Consider the following 23,833-nt stretch of genomic DNA (forward strand, 5'->3'; position numbering starts at 1 on the left):
TACTCAGAGGAAAAGTAAGTTGCTAGAGCTGCTGTTAGCAAATGTCTAAAATGGCTCTGAGGACTATTTTTTTTCTTTTCCTTATTTAACTTTTTTTCTTTTTTTTTCTTTTTTGGGTCTCCTTCCTCCTTTCCAACTCATCCTTACGCTCGCCAGAAGTTGCCTTCTCGGCCTGGCTTCATCGCCATTAAAAGAAATTGTTCTTCTTCACGATGAAATAAAATACTTCTTCTGTAAAGAAAAGAAACTTGTTTTCCTTTAAATCATTCCCCTGCATAATGTTCCTCTTCATGACGAAATAAAAAGACTTCTTCTGTAAAGAAAAGAATAGTATATTCCTTGAAAACATTCCCCTGCTCGTCCTCTAACATGGTGGCACTGACTCAGCTGACGCGCGATCCTCAAAACTCGTCTTCACGAAATTAATAAGCCTTCGCTTTATATACCCCAAGCATTAAAGCTTGGCCTCGTTCGTTAAGTGATCCTTTCTTTTTCGCCCGGGTTTCCTTCTCGTACTTGTGAGTTCTTCCAGAACTTCCGCAGTCCACAGTGCTGTGAGATAAAGCATATGGCCGGATCTAGACTTCTGTGAGACAGACAGTTACAGCTTTTCTTTTGCACTGCACGAAGTTTTCAACAAACAGATAGCGCAATAGGGTAGCTCAAATGGAATGGAACACTTCCTATTTAAATTTCTGCATCCTACACTGTTGGCAGTTCTTTGTAGGTGGCAGTTACATGATTTTACTTCGGTGATTACAAAACAGAGTCGAATGTATGCACTGGGTAGCCGAGGCAGCTAGTTCATGGCGATTCGGTCAACCAAGTAAATGAATGTACTGAACGTGCTGCAACCCACTACAGAGAGCCAGTGTGTCAGAATTCTCATCGAGTGCGCCGCAACGGTATTATGATACAAAAATGAGCATAAGAGAATAGTATTTGGTGGTCTGTGGGATTGATGATAGGTTCCTATGTTGGTGGTCTGGGTTCGATTCGAACCTCTGCTGATTATATTTTAGTAGGGAGATACAGATTCTATTCTCTTCTGGCTACGCCAAGTGAAGAAAGTATAATGGCACTGTGGTCTGAAATTCACATTAAACATGATATTCCTTCTCTACCAAGTAGACGTTAGGTTGAACCACAATAAAGTCAGGAGTGGCGAAATGTGGGAACTCTATCACCAGTAACCTTTCTTATACTATTTATTTCTAGTGACGAAACAAACGCTATGTAGGGTCACAGGACACTTATTCCATCTTTTATCTGAGCTTCTGTATGTCGATAAAATTGGTTCTGAACTTGGAATGCAACTCAGACCGCCTTTAACGCGAAATATGATCCATTCCTGACAGTACAGCTCGACTACTATCTGTTGTTTGTTCAAAACTGCAGATTCCTCAACATCTCCACATACTGCGCGTGTATGGATTCGAACCCTGGACCGGTACTAAAGTTTTCATTATGTAATTTCAACCTCTAGCATGAGAACACCTATCTGCTGGTGGATAATAATTTTGATTTTTAATGCATTTTCATTCGTTGTCAGCACTAACGATATCTGACGTTTCTGACTCCCAGTGAGACACAGAACTATTTGAGAGATCACTGTAAGTTCAAGGATGTTATTCCGAGCTGTTGGTGGAGAAAAATTCGATAGCTGACGTCTCTTTGTGTGCACTCTCTTTGTGTGGGCTTCGATTCCCAGTCAGCACTGAACTCTTCGCCATGTTATTTCTAGTTCAAACATGTTTACGTGTTGCTGCTGGTGTAACAAACCTATATTTAACGTTCGTTTTCTCTAGAATTTAACAGCGAAGGAAAACAGGGAAGGAAAAAATTAATGTTTCGTCTCGTCATTTCAGTTAAAACACCTAGCTACTGCCGAGAAAATCCGATGTGTCACAGTTGATTGTGCTTTGATAACAATCCGCTTAGGTTCTGGGTTCGAATCCCTGTCCAACACAAAGCTTTGCCTCACGGCATTTCAAGTAAGTTACTTCTGAAAAGCAGTATTTAACATTTCTCGTAGTTCGTTAACAGGGACAATAGATGCTGGGTAGGAATTGGCGTCCGTTAAAAATGTTTACGTTATGTAATTTAAAGTTGATATTTGCTAACTGATACTGTCTAGAATCGAGGTATATCACTCTCTGTATGCCTAGTCAGGAATGACAGTTTCCGTCAGTGACGAAATCTTAGTCTCCATGACCTGGGTTTGAATCCATGTGCAGAACGAGGCGGTTCATCGTGTCATTTGAAGGTCATACATATTCTCGACTAGCTGCTAGGGAATAACGCAAATTTTTAATGTCTTTTTGTGTTAAATAATAAGTACGATATGCTACTTTGAAGAGGAAATCATGAATACGACGAACTTACTACGTGCATTAACTATCTGAAGTAATAATGAGAGTGGTAACATTTCACGTGTGTCATTTATTGCAATAAATGTGAGCTTACAAGCCTCAAGGACAGTCTTATCTGTGATAAGATGTTCCCTGATATTTGTAGAATCGTGGTATTACTTTACATCTTGAGTGATTGCGATACAGAGCAGAGTTTTCTAGTGGTGACTTGTTGGAACTATTTTCAATAGTCAACCGACTGTACCAAGGGCGATTAGAGGACCTGCTAGACAGCTGCGTTATGTGGGTTGCATTCGAAACAGGCGAAATGCAATTCAGGTCGTTCGGATACTTTTGAGCATGATTGACATTCCCATTGTTGTACTGTTAACCATGTCATTGGTGTACATCATAGATTTATAATTCTTTTGCGTATTTCTGCTTTACGTGCTTTAGATTAATAAAATTACCTTCGAAGAATGTAGAAAAATAGAAAGCATACTGAGATTTCTAAGATCAGCTTCAAAATACATTGTGTTTAAAAAAGGTTAATCTGATATTTAAACACTGTTTCTTCTAAATAAATGAAGGCGGTATGTGAGGTACGTTTTCACCTACGCACTGGTCTACAACGTTATTATGTTCAGTAGGACAAATCGATTTTTTTAAAAAAGGTTGTTTTTACAATTACGTTTAGAATCAAATTTTTCATTTACCTGACACGAACGCCCACTTTTATCACCACAGGACGCATAACAAACATCCAGACGATTGGTAACTCGTCCCATACTTTTGCTGAGAACTGCTGGCCTTGGTTCACTCACTGCGTTTGCCGTACACCGGCGCAGATCAGACATAGATGTTGGAAGGGGAGGCACACAGACTAAGGCTTTTACAAACCACAAAAAATTAATGCACGTTGAGTTTATGAGCAAGCTCCATGGAGAACCATACCGGTAACTACACCGACTGACAACTTAGCCAAGATGCCAACGTACACTTTTAATTTCGAGGATGTTCCTGAAGAAAAAAAGGTTGTCTCGAGAATCACTATTGATTCATGTAAAAGCACTTGTGTGAAACACTGTGGACTTAGTTTTGGCAGACAACAACTTTCGGTAGCTTCGCCAACTATGTTTCGCCAAACTCTACGCTCTGGCTCACCCTCACCTCCCTAGGCCCATGTAACCCCTTTCAACATGCTTTCGCGAATAAATGGCCTTTATCTAAATGTTACACTACTCATTCCATAACGCCCACCGCCTGCCCATACGCCCATCCTGTACAACTCGTCATTTGACGTCCATCGCACTTTTCTGACCTGGTTCGAGCCCCATTAACGTATCTATGACAGTTAGAGCCACATGGTTGAGTACACGTTTGCAGAATACACCAACATTAACATCTGGAAGGATAATTTAAGATGTAACCATGTTTTATTTTCATTTGTATTTGAATGTTTATCTGGAGGGACATACCACATGCCTACCCCCGTGTTAGGTAACATAAACAGAGTTTTGCCACTTATGTGGGCGTGGGTTCGAATCCCACTTCTGACACCAGTTGGGCAGAATGGGCGTATGGGCAGGCGGTGGCGTTATGAAATGAATAGGACGAAATTTAGACAAAGGCCATTTATTGGCGAAAGCATGTTAAAAGGGGGTCACATGGGCCTAGGGAGGTGAGGGTGAGCCAGAGCGTAGAGTTTGGCGAAACATACATCCCGAAGCTACCGAAAGTTGTTGTCTGCCAAAACTAAGTCCACAGTGCCACAGTACCGTGAGAAGTGTGAGATGTTGAATGCTACAGGGCGCGCATCCGACTCGCGGGTGAGCAAGCACAAGAGAGTGGGCCCGGCGACGGGCGGCTGGGTATATTCGACGCACAACGCGGCTTCCTCCGCCCTGATTGGTCAGGACCGAGCAAACCGTGCGGGCGACATGGAACTTTCCAGAGCGTTACCTGCTAAGCGACGCCTGGGGCGGCGTTACCTCGTAAGCACATGAGAGGTGCTGAAGATGGTGAAGGTACCCGTTTCTCGAAGCCGTTGAACTGTTGTGGCAAAAAAGGTATGCGATGGAGTCACACCTTGTGGATAATGATCTTGATAAAGACAACGAGCAGGTCTTGTATTACCATGAGCTTCAACATTCAGAAAGATAATGGTGTATTCTGCAAACTTGTACTCAACCATGTTGCTCTAACAGTCATAGACACGTTAATGGGGCTCGAACCAGGTCAGAGAAGTGCGATGGACGTCAAAAGACATCAGTCAATCCGACTTAGGCACCCCTCTACCCTGTTGAATACCTTCCGAGCAAACATGTTTTAAACGGCTTTAAAACGGAGACTGTACGTTTCCCGAGATGGGTTCCAACCCAACATATTGTTTACTCAGTCCCCTTTACGACACCTTGGAGTCTGTGAGGGGAATTTTAGAGCACGTTGTATACACAGACTTACTGGTAGCCTAAATTAATATCGCAACCCACTGTTTCCATCATTTCTACTGAAAGTACTCAAATCTTCATATTTCTATACAGCTACGAGACTGACACCCAAAAATTCATCTCTGTATGGTAAAAAAGCCATCTTCAGTTTTAATTAGGAAAAGGGGTAATGGTTTTAGCCAGTGACGTCAGAATTCTCGATAATTTTATGCAACAAATTGAATTTAAAACGATGCATCTTGCAGATGTCTGTAATACGGAGAATCAATGAAACTGCTTATTTTTGTAGTATTGTTGTTGTTGTGGTCTTCAGTCCTGAGACTGGTTTGATGCAGCTCTCCATGCTACTCTATCCTGTGCAATCTTCTTCATCTCCCAGTACCTACTGCAGCCTACATCCTTCTGCATCTGCTTAGTGTATTCATCTCTTGGTCTCCCTCTACGATTTTTACCCTCCACGCTGTCCTCCAATGCTAAATTTGTGATCCCTTGATGCCTCAAAACATGTCCTACCAACCGATCCCTTCTTCTAGTCAAGTTGTGCCACAAACTTTTCTTCTCCCCAATTCTATTCAATACCTCCTCATTAGTTACGTGATCTACCCACCTTATCTTCAGTATTCTTCTGTAGCACCACATTTCGAAAGCTTCTATTCTCTTCTTGTCCAAACTAGTTATCGTCCATGTTTCACTTCCATACATGGCTACACTCCATACAAATACTTTCAGAAACGACTTCCTGACTCTTAAATCTATACTCGATGTTAACAACTTTCTCTTCTTCAGAAACGATTTCCTTGCCACTGCCAGTCTACATTTTATATCCTCTCTACTTCGACCATCATCAGTTATTTTACTCCCTAAATAGCAAAACTCCTGTACTACTTTAAGTGTCTCATTTCCTAATCTAATTCCTTCAGCATCACCCGATTTTATTTGACTATATTCCATTATCCTCGGTTAGCTTTTGTTGATGTTCATCTTATATCCTCCTTTCAAGACACTGTCCATTCCGTTCAACTGCTCTTCCACGTCCTTTGCTGTCTGTGACAGAATTACAATGTCATCGGCAAACCTCAAAGCTTTTACTTCTTCTCCATGAATTTTAATTTTGTAGTAAGGAAGTGTAAATATGATAAGCACCGAAAGTCGCACTTTAGCTTCACAAAGAAGTGTATCGATAGGGGCGCCGCTCGGCTCGATTCTACCAGCCAGTCACAGCACAGGACACGTCACATTAAGCAAGCGTGCTTCTGACCGTAAAACAGAACTCAGAGAATGTTTATTTCGATATATATTCAGTATTATTTTTATGATTTTATGAATGAATGTCGTACTAACCTCATAAGATTGCAGCAGAAAAAGAAATTTTATCCATTTTTCATGTGTCAATTTCAAGTTTGAGTGCAGCTTATTAAAATCATCTTCTTTCAATAACCAATATTATACATAAATCGATGGCCTGGCTGTGGGCAGTTGCTTTGCTGGTTTTATTGCTTCGTCAACCATGTGAAATGCATCTCGTTAAAAAATGGGGAATTCGACACAAGTCCTCATCTGAATTCGGTATGTCGATGACACATTTATTATTTTTAATGGTTTGGTAGCTGAGGTTTGTTGTGACTTAGCACGACAGCCAAGTCACAACGAGAGGAAGCCGAAAGGCACGCGTTTAAGCTCACGCAGATTGGCGTGAGGTCTGGTACAGTTAAAAGGAAATGAGAACTTAGAAAATGGACGCAGTTGCTGTAATACTTAACTTTAATTCACATTTGTAGAACATCTCTCGTTACGGTACATGCTTCATAATATTAATTATCAATTGAATACGGCGCCTTGCTAGGTCGTAGCAAATGTAGCTGAAGGCTAGGCTAACTATCGTCTCGGCAAATGAGAGCGTAGTTGTCAGTGAACCATTGCTATGAACGTCGGCTGTACAACTGGGGCGAGTGCTAGTAAGACTCTCTAGACCTGCCGTGTGGTGGCGCTCGGTCTACTATCACTGACAGTGGCGACACGCGGGTCCGGCGTATACTAATGGACCGCGGCCGATTTAAAGGCTACCACCTAGCAAATGTGGTGTCTGGCGATGACACCACAAGGTTCAGGTACTGGTAGACGATGAAATTATGCCTAAAAATAAAGTGCTCAACTAATTGGATTTAGAAGCACAGCCCGATGGGGGTGTTATTCAGTTTAACGTATACCGGAAACTAATCACAAGTGAATCTGTAGTACACGCCTCTTCCTGACAACCATTCCGCTAAAAGCATGCTTTAATCAACACTGAAGTCCACCATCTTTATGAAATCCTGTTAAGCCCAACATCCATAGAGAAAGCGTTGTCTAATCCCACGCGCATTGCTGTTCGTAACGGCTTTGACCCGTGATAGTTGATAATCTATACAGAAAAAGGAGGTCACAAAATGACTACAAGATGCGACGGTATCAATCGGTTACTGGTAGGGTAGCTACTCTTTCTAACAGCATCGCATGCGAGCAAGCCAGTTGCGTCTTTACCTGTGATTACTCATACTTTAGGTACTTGGGCTATGCACGGCGTTGTTTAAAAAGAATAGCTCGATGTAGTCATAGGGGAAGTAACTAAAAGCCAGAGATCAAATCAACACTCGCCACTAATGTTATATTGCGGTGATTCTATAAGAGTTCTTGCATGTTTCCTGGTTGATCTAGTTCTCTTACCAAAACCTAATTCAGTCTGCGAGGGTCTAAAACTATTCTAATTGAGTTATCCTTCTGTCTAACCATCACAACTTGACTGCAGTAATCATTCCCACATTGTTGCACAACATCTCGTCCTAACATTTGCTTTAATCTGGCCCTCACTGGCTCCCAATCAGCAATAGCAATCACATGTAGTTTTGATATGAGAGGTTCGTAGGCCTCACCTTTACTGACTATTCAAAGTCCACCCCCTAACCAAGCTTATATGAGAAAATGTCCTCATGTCGACTCAACAAACTGCATAATTCCTTCTTTTCCGACTTCGAAATTTCTTAAACCGCTTCAGTAGTTTCTTTTATTTCGTCATACATAGAATTACAATTGTTCCAAAGGTCAATAATTACTGTCTGAGCAATTCGTTGGTCTCCAGTTAACAGATCTTTAAATTTTACTTTGTTTATCTTGCACTCTAGTTCAAATTTAAGGTTTTTCTAAACACAAATCCAAGAAATATTATATTTACACAGGAAATCCGTACCGAGTATGGCACCTTAAGTAAACCATTCACCATCAAACATCTCATAACAGTAACAATTACACTTAAACTCTAAGGGCATTTAATGTTTTGTTGGTTTACTTAGCGTACCAACGGCAGTTTTAAAATTCACACCGTTCACCGGAAAAATTACAAATTTCATTTTCTTATATCTGTCTAGATATGCCTGTGATACAGCCGATACCACCGGAATCTAAAAGTGCACTTATTTTTTCGTAACCCACTTCGATTTCTGACAGGTTGATGACTTCTCCCTTCTGTAAACAACGCTCCATATAAAAGCAGACTCAGCTGTACGATTACTGATTTTACCGCATATACCAAATGGATCACCCATTTTTTATAATTACATACTGTTAGTTAGACTAATGGTCTATCTACAGCAACTCCTGTTCTTCACCAATAGCTTGCAAATGGGAATGTCATAGTATTCCAGGATGTGGTGGTTATCTTCTCTAGCAGCATCATGCAGAAAGATGGATCTTGTAAGCAGTGTCAACGCACTAGTACGAAAAGTATGTAATGATGGTGATTAATGACAGTAATGTCCTTTACACTTAACTTTAAATCTGAACAGTGCTAAATCCCTCGATGACACATGCCTATAGGAGACATACATGTGCTAGCAACATACTATTATTACTGGCTGATTACTTTTAATGTCTGTCTTGCTGCATAGTCAGCAAAGTCTCAGACAAGTTGAGACTTGCTGACAACTGTGCATTGCGTTCAAGGAATCGTTGCCACAGTCTCTGAGCATGTCAGACGTACTTGCGATTTCCTCATGAAAAGTTCAAATAACACTAGACTCACCTAACAGCCCTTCTTCAGTTGTAATAATGTTTTATTTTATGTACTGAAAATACCGAAGATAAATTCATACAAGTTTGAAATTTTGACCAATATATCCCGCAGGCATGGAAAAACTTGTTATCAATTCAGTTAAGGCGTTTCTTGGTATACGAGTTTACATTTCTGCCATTGTATTATACAGGCAATTAACTGAAGTTGTGGACGCTACAGGCGAAAAAATTGTATTAAATGCAGACAAAGCTGTTATTTTCATCTTGATTATGTAATATTTACGATAGTCTTCAGCAGAACAGCAACTCACGATATATATATATATATATATATATATATATATATATATATATATATATATATATATATATATATATATCACACAATCGTTTTTACATATGATGCAGTGAAAGTTTCCTCTTGTGTTTCCTACAGAAAATATTCAGCAGTTCCTCAGAGTTCAGAGTCGATAGAATACCTCGATGGGAATGCATCAGTGCCAGTCCATTTAAACGATCTTTTGTCATCCTGCTGAGAAGATATGTCTTCAGACGGCGTAAGGCTGATGAAGACCTCACTGCAGTGTTTGTTGTTACAGGAAAGATGTACAACTGACCTAAAGACTGTAATATTTGGCAGATCCATTGCTCTTTTATTGCCCTCTATTGGAGACTGTTCCATATTTTCCACTATTTGTTGCCAAACGTGTAGCTGTTCCTTCAAAACGACGGAGGTCGCCTTTGTACGGCTCAGTACTATGCAGAACATGCTCAATATCTTATCACTGTTTTGCGACAGCAGCTTATGTAAATGTCCGATTCTTTGTAGTTAAGTTCTAGAGGGTCCTAATGACATTTCATTCAACAAATGATCGAGAAAAGTATGAACACTGACGGACGATAATATTCTTGTTTAAACTGTATCTAAAAATTGGGTTTGTTGGTCCGTTCAAAGCATAGCCATACACTGGAACATAATCATAATGCCACCTTTAAGCATTTCCGAAAGTTCTCAATCGATCGCTAATAGTGCCTCTTATTTAAATATTCAACTTATTTTTATCTGCGGCTCCGTTTGCGTATCAGTAGTATTGTTATGGTGAGTAAGTATCTGTAAAACAGAGCTTGCTATGTGCGCCCACCATCATCCCATCGCACGAGGTCCTTGTATGTGTGCGGTATCACAACATCGACACGAATGCGTCGAATTCAATGCAGGTTTCTTTATTTATTTGAAAGCTACTAAAATCAGAATTCTAGTGACGAATGTTTGATCAAAGTTTATTCATCAGTTTAAAGATAATTGCAACATAAATTAAAGAGTTTGCCGGCAGCAACACGCTGCCTAATCAGTGTATGGTACATAACTTGATGTCAAGCTACAATATAAAATGCATAGGCCTCTACAAAAAATTACAGGAGAACGTATGTAATTTTTGAGGTTCACCTATATTTTTACGATGAGAAAATGCCAAACAGGTAAAAGGTACTATTGACCAATAAGATGATTTTGCTGAAGTGTCAAGGAGCATACATCAACAAATGTACTGATTGCAAGAAGCGTGCCGATGATGGAAAACTGAAACGTTGCAGTACTGTTTCTCACTAACTAAGAAAATGATCCCGAGCGATCAAATATCTGTCGAAAATATCTGAATGTGTGAGTTACAACCTTAAATTTAAAAATATTTTGAAAGAAAAAGAATTAACTTTACGTGCATAGGGAGTAAAAACTATGCAATAGTTCATTTATCTACTACACAGTTACGAAATTATAAGCGACGCTATGATTTGTTATACCTTTATCGTAAATTCTGACAGAAAGGAAACAGGAAGGCATAATAGAAGTCACAAGTACGTTACGTTAATTCCAAGCTTTCTGTGTTTTTTAAACTCACAATTGCATGCTATCCGTAAGTACGAATTTTATGACGAGATTCACCCTGTCTCTCTCTCCATCTCTCGTCTCTCTGCCTCTCGAGCTGTCTGGGGAGGGGGAGCGGGCACAAGCCCTACTTCCCCTCCACTGAATCCGCCAATGTCTGGGACATATTTCATTTAAACCTGACACTTTTTCTGTTGCAGGTACTGCAGACCGTCCAAAGGTGTAGTGGTGTTACGAGTCAACACCTTACTGGATTTGACCCTGAAAATTTATGAGAGTTTCAAGAGAATAAAATTTAGAAGTATTCTATTTATTATCACTGCTTTAATCGTTTCAAGTTTTTTAAGGGATCAGGAATCTTCCTTCACGATCCTTAACTGGGGTTACTGGTCAGTCTGCGCTGCCGAGTGGTACAGAGCAGAAGCCAGAAGGACAATTCACAGTGAAGGCATTTGATTGTTTTCTTCTACCTGAGCCAACACTGGTACAGGCGTTTAATTGAAATGCAGGTGTTGAGACTCGGTAGGGAAGTCGTTGTGGAGACTCTTGGACAAACGGGGTTTTGAAATAGTTGTTTATTCCAGACAGGACTAACTAATACACTGGAGGCTAGTTCTAGGGTTAGAAAAAGCATGAATAACACTGTTGCAACAGAAGCCAGTACTGAAGTTCCAGGAGTGGGTGCTAACCACAGTAGCAAACACTAGCAGCATCTTAAGGCAATAACTTAGTTGCAAAACAAAACATACTAATTGCGACACTGTTGACTGAGGCACTCCGAGAGAGAGAGAGAGAGAGAGAGAGAGAGAGAGAGAACAGACCTACGCGAAGCTCGGCCGAGGCTGGAGTCGACGGACGCGGATTCGGCGCCCAGATCGTCTGACTGAGAACTCTGCCAAAATGTGGAATCTAGGGGTTTTAAAGAGTCGCGTCGGGGCACTGTTTTTCCCACTTAAAAGCCAATCCCGTAGGTCTCTTGCAGGTGCCTGCCAATCACGGTTTAGTTAGGTCCCATCTACTGCTGCTAAGGCGGGGATGTTAATGCAGTTGCACTAAGTACGTATTTGGTATCAACATTGTTCAGCTGAAAGCTAAACGTAACTCCTCTACCAAATAAGGCTTGCAACATTATTGTTATGCGTCATTTAGCCCCGCCCCTCGGGCTCCCCGGAGTAGGGACTTCTACGTCAACAGTTTTTGGCGTTTTCGCTCTCTCTCTAACCCTTGTGAGCCTACTGATGTTGCTGTTCTCAGGGCTGGTATCAAGCTGGTTTGATACGCTACTACGTGCCTGCTGGTTACAAAGTTCTACGGTGGCAACCTACCACAGCGCCTAGACAACATATGAAGTTACATGTTAATTCCTTGAAGAGTAACTAATGTCGTGGGACCGCATCTGGGCACGTCTGCATTTTCGCAAGGCTCTCCCCTTACGGTTTACTTCAAGTAACAATATCTACCCTAGTTTCGTCTGCCCTCAGCATCGTCTATGCTTCCGCGCCTTGGAACGCTTGTCCTCCTCTCTCACAGATTCAAGAAAATACTACAGTAGCATGGAATCAATATATTACACTAGTTAAGGTTCATGAAGGAAGAATCCTGGTCCCTTAAGTAAAGAATGTTGAAGAATGTTTTCACGGAGACTACAATTAAATATTGGGAGATTCAGATGCGACAGAACATTATTATGCGTGTCCTTTGGAAGTCATATCTTGTAGGTGGAGAGATCTGGAGAGATTGAATAAGAGACCCCAATAGTTCTTTCCACCAACCTGTCGTCTTCTAAAGTTGTGTCCCCAACGCAGAAGACAGCTCGTCGGTCGTGGAATCTTCTTCGGCAGAGGCTGCCATGCTGTCAGCTTGAACACGTGATTGTGCTTTTCATCGGATGCCACTTGCCCAGGTTAGTCTCCGTATCTACAGAGGACAAGATGTGTAGTACTGACAATGATGACACGACACTTTCATTACTGTATCCTGTTTCGTTTTATTTTAAATAATCACACACTCTCTCGTACCTTACACCACTTTTGTACCAAATGTCACTTCGCGTGTATCAAGCTGCATCAACGCGAGCTTCTAGTAAAATAAAATACTGGCGGCCGCAGGCTGGGAATATCACAACATGGCAAATGACTTTACATTGCTGGATTAGACAAAGTTGAAAGTGGTGGTGAATCCAAAGTTCATAAATTAATTTTAAGGCCTTTGAATATGTTACACTGCAAAGATAAGACGAACTACAAATTGTTTGCTGTTTCTTGTCTACTACAAAATTTCTAGTACGCTGCTGACATCAAGTAGAGATAATTAATTATAAAACGCGGTACCGTAATAATTCTCTGGCAGTCCGTTGAAACTATTTGTGAAACCTGTATGTAACATTTCAGTTAAATGTTATGATTGTACTTGGTGTAGCTTGTTAAACGATTGTGTACAACTCAGGCCAGCTGTTTTAACCATTCGATGTAGCAGTTGAGATGGGATGGGGTTAACATGTTGATGTGCACGTGTGTTTGTGCAGATACATAAGTTATTTTAGATCTGAAATTTTGTGGTGCAGTAAAACTGTGTAAAGGTAAGAATAGAAACCAAAATGCTGGTCTTCTGTTGAAAATGTTCCAGCTGTTCTATCCTGTAGCAACACAAGATCTTGCCGAGGGCCTATCTCTTTAAGTATATGTCATCTACTTTTGGCTTTATCCGTGTGATCGTATTGTACTGCTGGGAAGTTAAGGTAAGAAAGAAGTTTCGTCTTCATCAAAAAGGTGCAAACATGTAATATACAAAATAAAAAAGAGGGAACATTAAGGTTGAACCTCTGGCTGACAATGAGATCATTGGAGATGGACCACAAGCTTGAAATAGGAAGGAAACTGAACTGCCCTTTTCAAAGGGACCACCTCGGCAACTGACTTGAGCTACATAAGAAAATCGTAGAAAGCCTAAATGTGGATATACCGGCGGTGATGTGAACTAGCACTTTTTCGAAGTCTTATAACTAGTTTGCGGTCTTCGCAGCCGCCTTTCCTTCTGTGGTAAGACGTTGACAGGTAGTTGGTTTAGAATGAATAGTGGAATAAATATTAAAACATGCATCACTTCAAACACAGATAACGAAATGCCTAAATACGCAAAAGAAGCATTCCATTCTAGACTGCACTTGATGTATTCAAAATCTACAAGAATAAATAGAGGCAATCCTGATATCTGGTGTAAATGTACGCTCACTGGTTATTCCAGTATGACTAACTGACTAGCAAATTTTCGAAGATAGTAATTACACAGGATTTTACGTATACTGTTAGGCTAAATATGGGAACACAGTAATAAAAGTTTGCTCAGAGTTGCTGAAGGTATGAACACCAAAAATAGTTTTGAACCCACAAAAGATACTACGCTAATACTATGTGTGTAACATCGACACTAGCATTGATTATAGTGTCAGCCTGTCAAGGAACGTAATTTTCAAAGGTGTTCTGTTTCCACCGGTAGCTGCTCATCGCTGATTAGATGCCACAGAGGCACTAGATAGTAGTGATGTTGACTGCTGCGTTTGACCCTGTGTTCCGAATAATCCTAGACGTATTCCATGAAACCAGAATCATATCCATGCAGCCCTGTGACCGCGGCCGTCATCTTGGAAGGCAGAAATGTGCACAGATAAAAGGTAACACATAATCACTGAAAACGTTGAAATGAATGTCAGGGTGAATTTTCACGGTTACTTGGCGACTGCACCCAAATCATGGTACTAAAACCACCATCATAATATCACTAACACACCTCCATCGTTAGCTACAGTCTCCCCACATTGCGGTTTGAGCTCCTCATTAGGTCGTCGGTGCACCCAAAACCTTGCATCATTTGAAAAGAGGAAATACCGCGACCTGTTGGACTAACCCACACGCTTCGACTTAGGTAGCACCTGTTTTTTTGTTACTCGTCCCGTTGAAGGCATTTAGATTTATGTGCATTTTCCTTCTTCATGTTTTCTCGTAAACTGGTTGTCGTTCATTAACTGTCTACAGCAGTTCCAGTCGAATTAGAAAAAAATGGTTCAAATGGCTCTGAGCACTATGGGACTTAACATCTGAGGTCATCAGTCCCCTAGAACTTAGAACTACTTAAACCTAACTAACCTAAGGACATCACACACATCCATGCCCGAGGCAGGATTCGAACCTGCGACCGTAGCGTCGCGCGGTTCCAGACTGAAGCGCCTTTAACCGCTTGGCCACACCGGCCGGCGTCGGATTAGAAACGGACTGACGTGTCACCCTTCTCCCGACTCTGTTGGTTTGGAGTTAGTAGGCAGTCAACGGCATAAAGACCAAGAATGCTCGAAATGGACACAGGGTGTAAGACAGTGTTTTCGTCTTTCGTATCTACATACCTGCTGTGATCAGTCATGTAGTAATAAGGGTGCTGGCCTAAAAAAGCGAAGACGGCCGTTAGCAGCGTTATCGCATTTGGAAACCGTGTCCACTCTGAATTCGTACATTCTTTACAAATCGACCTCTGTTAATAAAGTTACAAGACGTGAGTTTCTGAAGAAACTAGCAAAGGACGCAGATGGGGACCATACCGACAAAACTGCTTGCTATTGGCTGGAGCGCCTGGCGTCACGGCGAGGCATCGTAGCGCAGTGCAAGACGAGGAGGAGACCAGTGATTAGCATTCCGTCGACAACGAGGTCATTAGAGACGGACCACAAGCTTGGATTAAGGAAGAATTGGGAAGAAAATCGGCCGCACACATTCAAAGGAACATTTACCTGAAGCGATTTAGAGAAATCACAGAGACCTTAATCTGGTTGGCACGACTCGTGCGTGAACCGTCGTCCTTCCCAACTGGAGTCCAGCGTGCACACCACTGCGACACCTGGCTCGGTGTAGCCCAGCGCAGCAGGCGATCGTTAAGGCACACGCACAGCACGATAGAAGCTGTGGCGTTGTGCTCATTCATTTTACTTCCGGTTTGGTTCAATATACAGTGGTACAGATCTAATAGGGTGGAATGACAGATGTACGACACATTAGGAGTAATTAAATCGTAATTAACATGAAAAAAAACTTACTCGTTTGGTTAAGTAGCAGATGTTAATTTAACCTGTTCCGAGCTTACGTTGCCATTACCAGATGAAAGTGCAATCCATAGCTGGTTCCTCCTTCCGGCATATTATCTTTTATACATTCCTTTATCGTTTGGGCAGTGGAAGAATACGCTAGATGCCGGCAAAAACAGCCCCACAAGCAGGAGTATTCTGTTGCTGCTATGACGAAGTAGATCGCTAAGCTACAAGCAGCACTTGAACAGAAGACATAGGAAGTAGCATATTACAAGAACCACGTGAAGGTACTACTTGACGAGTGGTGCTCAACAAGCTACATTAGAGAAGTAATATGGGCGTGGCATAGTACTCCCTAGTCAAGAGACTAGATGCTTCCAACAGATTGCTGGATTAGCCACTCTCATATGATACATGGTGGTGCTTCATCTATGAGAAACTCTAGTGTTCTAAGATTGTGACATACCAATTTCACATGTCAGAATTTAACTGAGTGGGTTGTAACCTGTTGTGACCGCGACCGGAACAGTCGCGGTGTGGCTGAGAAAGCGCGGCGGAACCAAACCGAGAGCGGCCCGTGTACAAACAAACGAACGGAAGGGACGGACACGAAACAACGACGGTCGATGGAGGAAGACCTTACGACGACAACACGCAAGACGCAACGGAGTGACAGAGACAACCAAACGAATCCAAGCCGTCCACGATTAACGAGATCAAAGAACGATAAACACGCTGTCTTGTCGAGGCGATGTGTCGATACCCACGCAACGATTAGACTCGATGACAGAGCTCAACGTAATCACTAGGGTCCTAGCCCATACCAAACTTCATATTCCATAAACACTACCACAGTAACAGTGTCGCTACTGAGAGTTTTTTTTTCCTTTATTGAATTTCGATTCCCCCCGAAGGGGGCGAGCTGGCAGCAGCTTAGAACGCTGCTCTGCAGCGTACAGACTTTTTAAAACGTAAGTAGAAGATAAGAAACAATAAAAGCAGGCGATAAAACGGTGACTTAATTGTAAAACGGCTGAAAATTGTGTAAAGTTAAAACATAAAACAAAGTATTGCCAATGCTAGACAGGAAGCAGACCGGTAACACAGTAGATACACAATTAAAAAACCTGGCGACAGTCTGGTTTCTGTTCTAACGATATAAAAATCACACCCAGCGACAGTATGAAGTCCGTTCACAACACTTCGGAAAAGAGGAAAAGACACGCAACACTGGACACTCACTGTAAATACTGCACTAAAATGTTGGCACAAAGATTACACACCATAGCCAAGGGCAGATTGGGGGGTGGGGGGGGGGGGGGAGAACCTGGACAGATGAGGGGGAAAACAAGGATGGAGGAGAGGAAAAACGAAAGGGGGGGGGGAACCGAAGCAGTTAGAGGACTAATAAAGGGGGGGGGGGGGGCAGGGCAGACGCGAGAGGGAATGGGAAAAGGCAGAGGAGGAAAATGCAAAAGGACTCGGGGGGATGACAGAGGTGTTTTTTTTTTTTAATAAATAGTCGTGGAATCACGAATGTGTGGGGTCTATTCCGCCAGACATGTCCAAAAGAATAGAAAACACACATATTATAGGTCTGAAGTAGTGTGAACCTTTCTGAGGTGAACTTCCTTTACAATTTTAGTTATCTGCCATATGACAAGTAATCTGTATAGATAATATGGAGGTCGAAAGCTATATTCAAAATGGAGTACTAGGCCAGAAAAAAAAAATACACTACTGGCCATTAAAATTGCTACACCACGAAGATGGTGTTGTACAGACAGAAAGAAGATGCTGTGGTATACAAATGATTAGCTTTCCAGAACACCCACACAAGGTTGGCGCCTGTGGTGACACCTACAACGTGCTGACATGAGGAAAGTTCCCAACCGATTTCTCATACACAAACAGATGTTGACCGGCGTTGCCTGGTGACACGTTGTTGTGATGCCTCGTGTAAGGAGGGGAAATGCGTACCGTCACGTTTCCGACTTTGATAAAGGTCGGATTGTAGCTTATCGCGATTGCGGTTTATCGTATCGCGACACTGCTGCTCGCGTTGGTCGAGATCTAATGAATGTTCGCAGGATATGGAATCGGTAGGGTTCAGGAAGGTAATACGGAACGCCGTGCTGGATCCCAACGGCCTCGGATCACTAGCAGTCGAGATGACACGCATCTTATTCGCAAGGCTGTAACGGATCGTGCAGCCACGTCTCAATCACTGAGTCGGCAGATGGGGCCGTTTACAAGACAACAACCAACTGCACGAACAGTTCGACGACGTTTGCAGCTCGGAGACCATGGCTGCGGTTACCCTTGACGCCGCATCACAGACAGGAGCGCCTGCGATGCTGTACCCAACGACGAACCTGGGTGCACGAATGCCCAAACGTCATTATTTCGGATGAATCCAGGTTCTGTTTACAGCATCATGATGGTCGCATCCGTGTTTGGCGACATCGCGGTGAACGCACATTGGAAGCGTGTATTCGTCATCGCCATACTGGCGTATCACCCGGCGTGATGGTATGGGGTACCATTGGTTACATGTCTCGGTCACCTCTTGTTTGCACTGACGGAACATTGAACAGTGAACGTTACATTACAGATGTGTTACGATCCGTGGCTCTACTCTTCATTCGATCCGTGCGAAACCCTAGATTTCAGCAGGATAATGCACGACCGCATGCTGCAGGTCCTTTATGGGCCTTTCTGGATACAGAAAATGTTCGACTGCTGCCCTCGCCAGCACATTCTCCAGATCTCTCACCAATTGAAAACGTCTCGTCAATGGTGGCCGAGCAACTGGCTCGTCACAACACACCAGTACTACTCTTGATGAACTGTGGTATCGTGTGGGAGCTGCATGGGCAGCTGTACCTGTACACCCCATCCAAGCTCTGTTTGACTCAATGTGTAGGCGTATGAAGGCCGTTATTACAGCAAGAGGTGGTTGTTCTGGGCACTAATTTCGCAGGATCCAAGTACCGAAATTGCGTAAAAATGTAATCACATGTCAGTTCTAGTATAATATACTTGTGCCATGAATACCCGTTTATCATCTGCATTTCTTCTAGGTGTAGCAATTTTAATGGCCAGTAGTGTATTATGATGAGTTAAATTTTACAGGCATGATGCGAACAAACACAGCAAAAGTTGCAATTACTGTACATGAAGGCCAGAAAGTGAACGATAAGCTGGTGGAAGTGATCACTATGCAGATGAAAGCAGTGACGAGGCTTAGCCATGTGCTGAGCATCTGCAGCAGGTGCGCCATGGGGAGCGCAGAGGACAGCTGCCAGCTCCCTGTGGGCGGCGCCGCCCACACGCCGCCCTTCCAGCAGCAGCTGCGAGCACAGCCTCTGTGTTAGATGAGCTTCCTCTCTGCCCAGTGATCGGAAAATGTCACTACAGCAACTGCGATTAAATTTTATGTTGTCATCACAAGGTACTCCATGTGATGATGTAATATCTATGCCTATATTTTATTCAAACTAATATTCACGATAGCATTGTACGTGGAATACAACTCAACTGTAATCGCATTCTTGTGATAGTGATAAAAGGGACTTCATCGTTGATAAAATAATAGTTATTGTCAACGACATAGCTGAATATGTTGTAAAAAATTATATCTCAGACAACACCCACGTAAAAAGATAATGAAAATCTCAGTCTTTTGTTATTTATGATTCTTCTAGAAAATCCTTGTTCGAACTATTCTACTGAAAGGATATGATTGACGTCTCACAACACAGAGGTCTGTAGAATACTGTACTAATGTATTGTTATGTTGCTAGTTGATATTTAAAAATAGAGTTCAAGTGTTATTGAAATGAACCTTCTTTGTTCGGAGTTTTATTTCATTGTAATTCTCGTCCTATATAAATGCTAAGTTTTCTGCTCAGCTACCAAAGAGCGCAGTCATTAGCGCTATCGATCTACAGCGCACTTTATTGGTAAATAGTAAATATTAATGTAGCATGAAAGATTGAGAAATATTTTCGAATGTTAATACATACAGTGAAGGCCAGAGAAGATTTAATATATATTATTTATTAAGAGTAAAAGTACATCCTGAAACAGAATCGATAAGTGATTCTCTTATGTTAGCCGCCGTCTTAGTGAATTATTGCGGCGGCAGTTTTAAATTGATTTTGTATGCAGACGTAAATGTTGTTGGTTATAATTGCTGTAATAATTGTGTACTAGTGGCTGAGGACCCACTCTGGGCTAATAAATTCCAGTTAGACTGTGAATATATCGAACTTCCATGAATACAAACAGCATATTAAGTGGTATAAATTCTTACCTGCTGATGTATGAAACCTGGTAATTTCGTAACCACCTTTGTGAAATATTTCAACAGCAAAATACATTAGTATTGTGTACGTGTACTATTGTGTAACACAACTGTTCGTTTTGCTTAAAGAAAAGTGTTGCCACCTCGAGATAACAGTAGAGTTAACTTTGATAAAGTATATGCAACTAGCAAAGAGTCTTTTAAACAACAGCACTGAAACAAACTAAAAATCATTACTCTTGATTATTTCAGATAACTTAACATTTATTTAGCTTGTTTGTTGGTTACAAATGATTACTTTTGTGAATGAACTTAGTGACATTTAGACTGCATGACAGACAACATTGCTACACGTTCCCAGGTGGAGATTTCTTCAACAAAGTAACTTTCATTTGCCGGGAAAAGCAGTGATTAAATAAAACCTCATGTTTCATTAATAATAAGTAACTTTTTTTATTGTAATCTTGCTAAAATTGTACAGCACAATACACCCAATTACACCACATGTCACAATGTCACAATGATTACTGCTAGAGCCAGTTAATTTTACATAATGAAGTGAATCTGTATTACCGTAGCCAAGGTCATTTCTCTGAACAAAAAGATGAGAAACTTTTTTTGTAGAGAGGTAGCCACTAATTACAGTTCACAGAGTGTTGCTTTGTTCATGTAAGTGCTTACGCATGGGTTGGATTGCAAAGATCGCTTCTGCTGTTCTCGAGATATTTCTTAGCCAGAAGATGTGTTTCACTGATGACGCATGATTTTATATTCACACTCCACTCTTCCTCTCAAATACACATTCAGAAGAGAGACCATGCAACCAAACACAGCAGGTCTGCATGTCTTAAATGCGTTACTATTGTTGCCGCTACACTATCATAGCGAATATTCCTTCTAAATCTATATGAGTGTTACTGAACATCCTGGAATTATGACACGGTAAAAAAGGTAATTTTAACTTAACCATTGTTTCTGTCAGTGTATCCAATAGCCCATCACGGTTTGTAAAAATCCTGTTATATGACGCAGTTGGATGAAGGATTTTTTTTATATTGTTCTCCACCACATAGTATACCAGAGACGACAGCAATCATGGTCATGCGTGAGCAAGTCTATGCACCCGCAAGAAACGTAACTTCTATCGTAGGGAAAGTATGTATCAAACGAGAGCAGAAGTACAGCAAAGTTCAGGAATCAGTTGTGACGTGCTGGCGAAGACCAGTATCACAGAGTCTCATATCGATCTCTTCAGCCACTTGGTCCTCACATCAACCATGAATCGTACCAGAGCAAGTAACTTGCATGTTACTTGGAATGGTTTGCGGACCAAAATTAATTGCTGCTCATCTCTGGAAGTAGAAACACCAACTCAATTACTGCCGCCATCTGCAAAAGGAATGAAACAGCGCAATCCATATCAGTCCATATCGCACATTTAAATGATTGTCCCTCTTCGCATCCATAGCGAACAGATATAAGATGTTTCATCCCTCAACATATGGCGTATAGTACAATTCTCATTACAGCGTCATGAATCACATGAATGAAGCGTTAAGAGTGAATGACTACTACGACATACTTAGGGCAAAATGCGTAATGTAGGCATGAGCAAATGTGCATGCCACCTCTAGTTGACGAGACGTATTTATTATGGTTTTGCTAATTATCTCAAGTAGACACTGCTGGTTGTAATTACTAAATGATCTGGTAGTATGAGATGTGAACTTCGGTTTTATGCATTAAGTTATGCATATACTTCTGTTTAAGTTGTAGAAAATATAATATGATGATAAATTCTGTAAATTTAGTTTTTATGAGAAGAAATTTGTAATTACATGTTTCATGAGAGAGAGAGAAATTTTGAGAAGTAAAGTTCTCTATACAGTCGTAGATAGATCGTTCACAGCACAGCGTTGGAAGCCTATTTCAACATTAAAGAGCGTTTAAGACTTCAGATGAAATTTACCGAATCTGAAACCCCCAGACGTGATGCAAAGACATGTTGAAATGCTGAAGGATACAATGATGTTTGTGTCGTATGCACAGAGAATATAAGGGCTCAGCTAAAGAATGAATGGTTTAATGAGGCCAGTTTAGAGCAAACACCAAAATTACAATAGCAATAGATCAGATAATGAAGCTAATAAGCACTAATCGAAGCAGATGTTAATCTGGCAAGTCTATAACATTACTTTAAACTAGAGAAACGGTTATATACACTGGAAGTTTTGGTCAGCAATTCCATATAGTTCTGCTCCCTGATAAAGATTCGTTGAAAATTTATAATAAATTTACTTTGCACAGAGGAAACCTCAATTATTCCTCCATTATCACTAATGTGGAATTTTGCACTGTAGCAAAGAAAAATTTACTCTCTTTTATTTGACACCATGTCAGATATTGTTCAGTGTTCCTCTGCAAATTTTATAATGTAAAATGGAGGACGATGAACGAGAAAAAGCTGGAAAAGAGAGGTACTCTTTTCGTTTTTCAGGTGCCTTTGTTTCGATCCAATCCAAATAAAATGTTCAGATGTATGCAGTTAATGTCCTCAGAACTGATTTTGCAGGGAAGTTTTATAGCCTGATTAATGATACGAGTTCAATTTCCAACGAAAATAGGAAGGAAAACGGTTATCAGAAGTATTTTTTGTTCACTGTTTACGCTACAGCTTCTTAACGCCTATTACACAAAGTTTGCTCATTTTATACTTCATTGCTATAACAAATTTTATGCATTCAGTGCTAGGATCTGTGAACTATGTAAAACAATGCGTTTATATTGCATCCCTATTTCTCAGTTTCGCATGGTACATTATTTGTAGTTGTTCTGCAAGTGATAGAACAACACCTAAATATTTTGTACTTTAGTTTCACTAACCAATGCAGAAGGAATAAAGTCTTGACGTCCTGACAACAGCACAATCCACATTCGCTTGGTTTGCCAAATAGTAGCACTGACTTGCTGATTCAGTTCTGACTTTTTACGTGCAGTTGTACAAGTTTAGTGAAGAATAATAATAATAAGTCTGTAGAATCATGGACATTAGCGAAAGAAAAATTGAAACAGAGGGTGAGAAGTTTAAAAGGCAGGAAGTGGAGAAAGTCAAGCATCAGACATAGGGGGTAAATGAACAAGATTTGAAAACAGTTGATGAGAATGTTATCCATAAAACCATTGTTGAAATAAAATGTGACAGTAATAATATGATAACTCAGATGATCCATGTATTTAATATAGTTTATTCTAAGCTGGAGGCTGAACAAAATGAAATATGGCGGTGAATAATATGAAGGTAGGATGGAATTGTTTCGACAAAAGCGTTTAAGCATTTAACATTTAACACAGGATATTGAACAAACAGCTAATGAGGAAACGTTTGAAGTACAAAACAAGGCTTCTTGAGTTTCGAAACAAAGTTGAGCAAGGTATTAAAGAGGCAAACAAAAGGAATCTATTATTACATTTCCTAACTAGGGTTTAGAGTCAAAATTAATTAATGACCTCAGATGAAAAAAACGAGAACAAGGCGATGATGGATGACAAAAATAAGCAGGAAATCAAACATATCGTGATATACTAGTTCAAGACGAAATAGGAGGACACACAGAGGAAGTTAGAAAGAAGTTGCTTAAGAGGTCAAAAATGGAATAAATCTCATGGAGCATATAGAAGAGAATCGGGGGCACTGCCAAATTTAAATCACCATCCAATGTATCG

The sequence above is a fragment of the Schistocerca serialis genome, chromosome 5, assembly GCF_023864345.2.
Source record: "Schistocerca serialis cubense isolate TAMUIC-IGC-003099 chromosome 5, iqSchSeri2.2, whole genome shotgun sequence".
In the NCBI taxonomy this organism is placed as follows: domain Eukaryota; kingdom Metazoa; phylum Arthropoda; class Insecta; order Orthoptera; family Acrididae; genus Schistocerca; species Schistocerca serialis.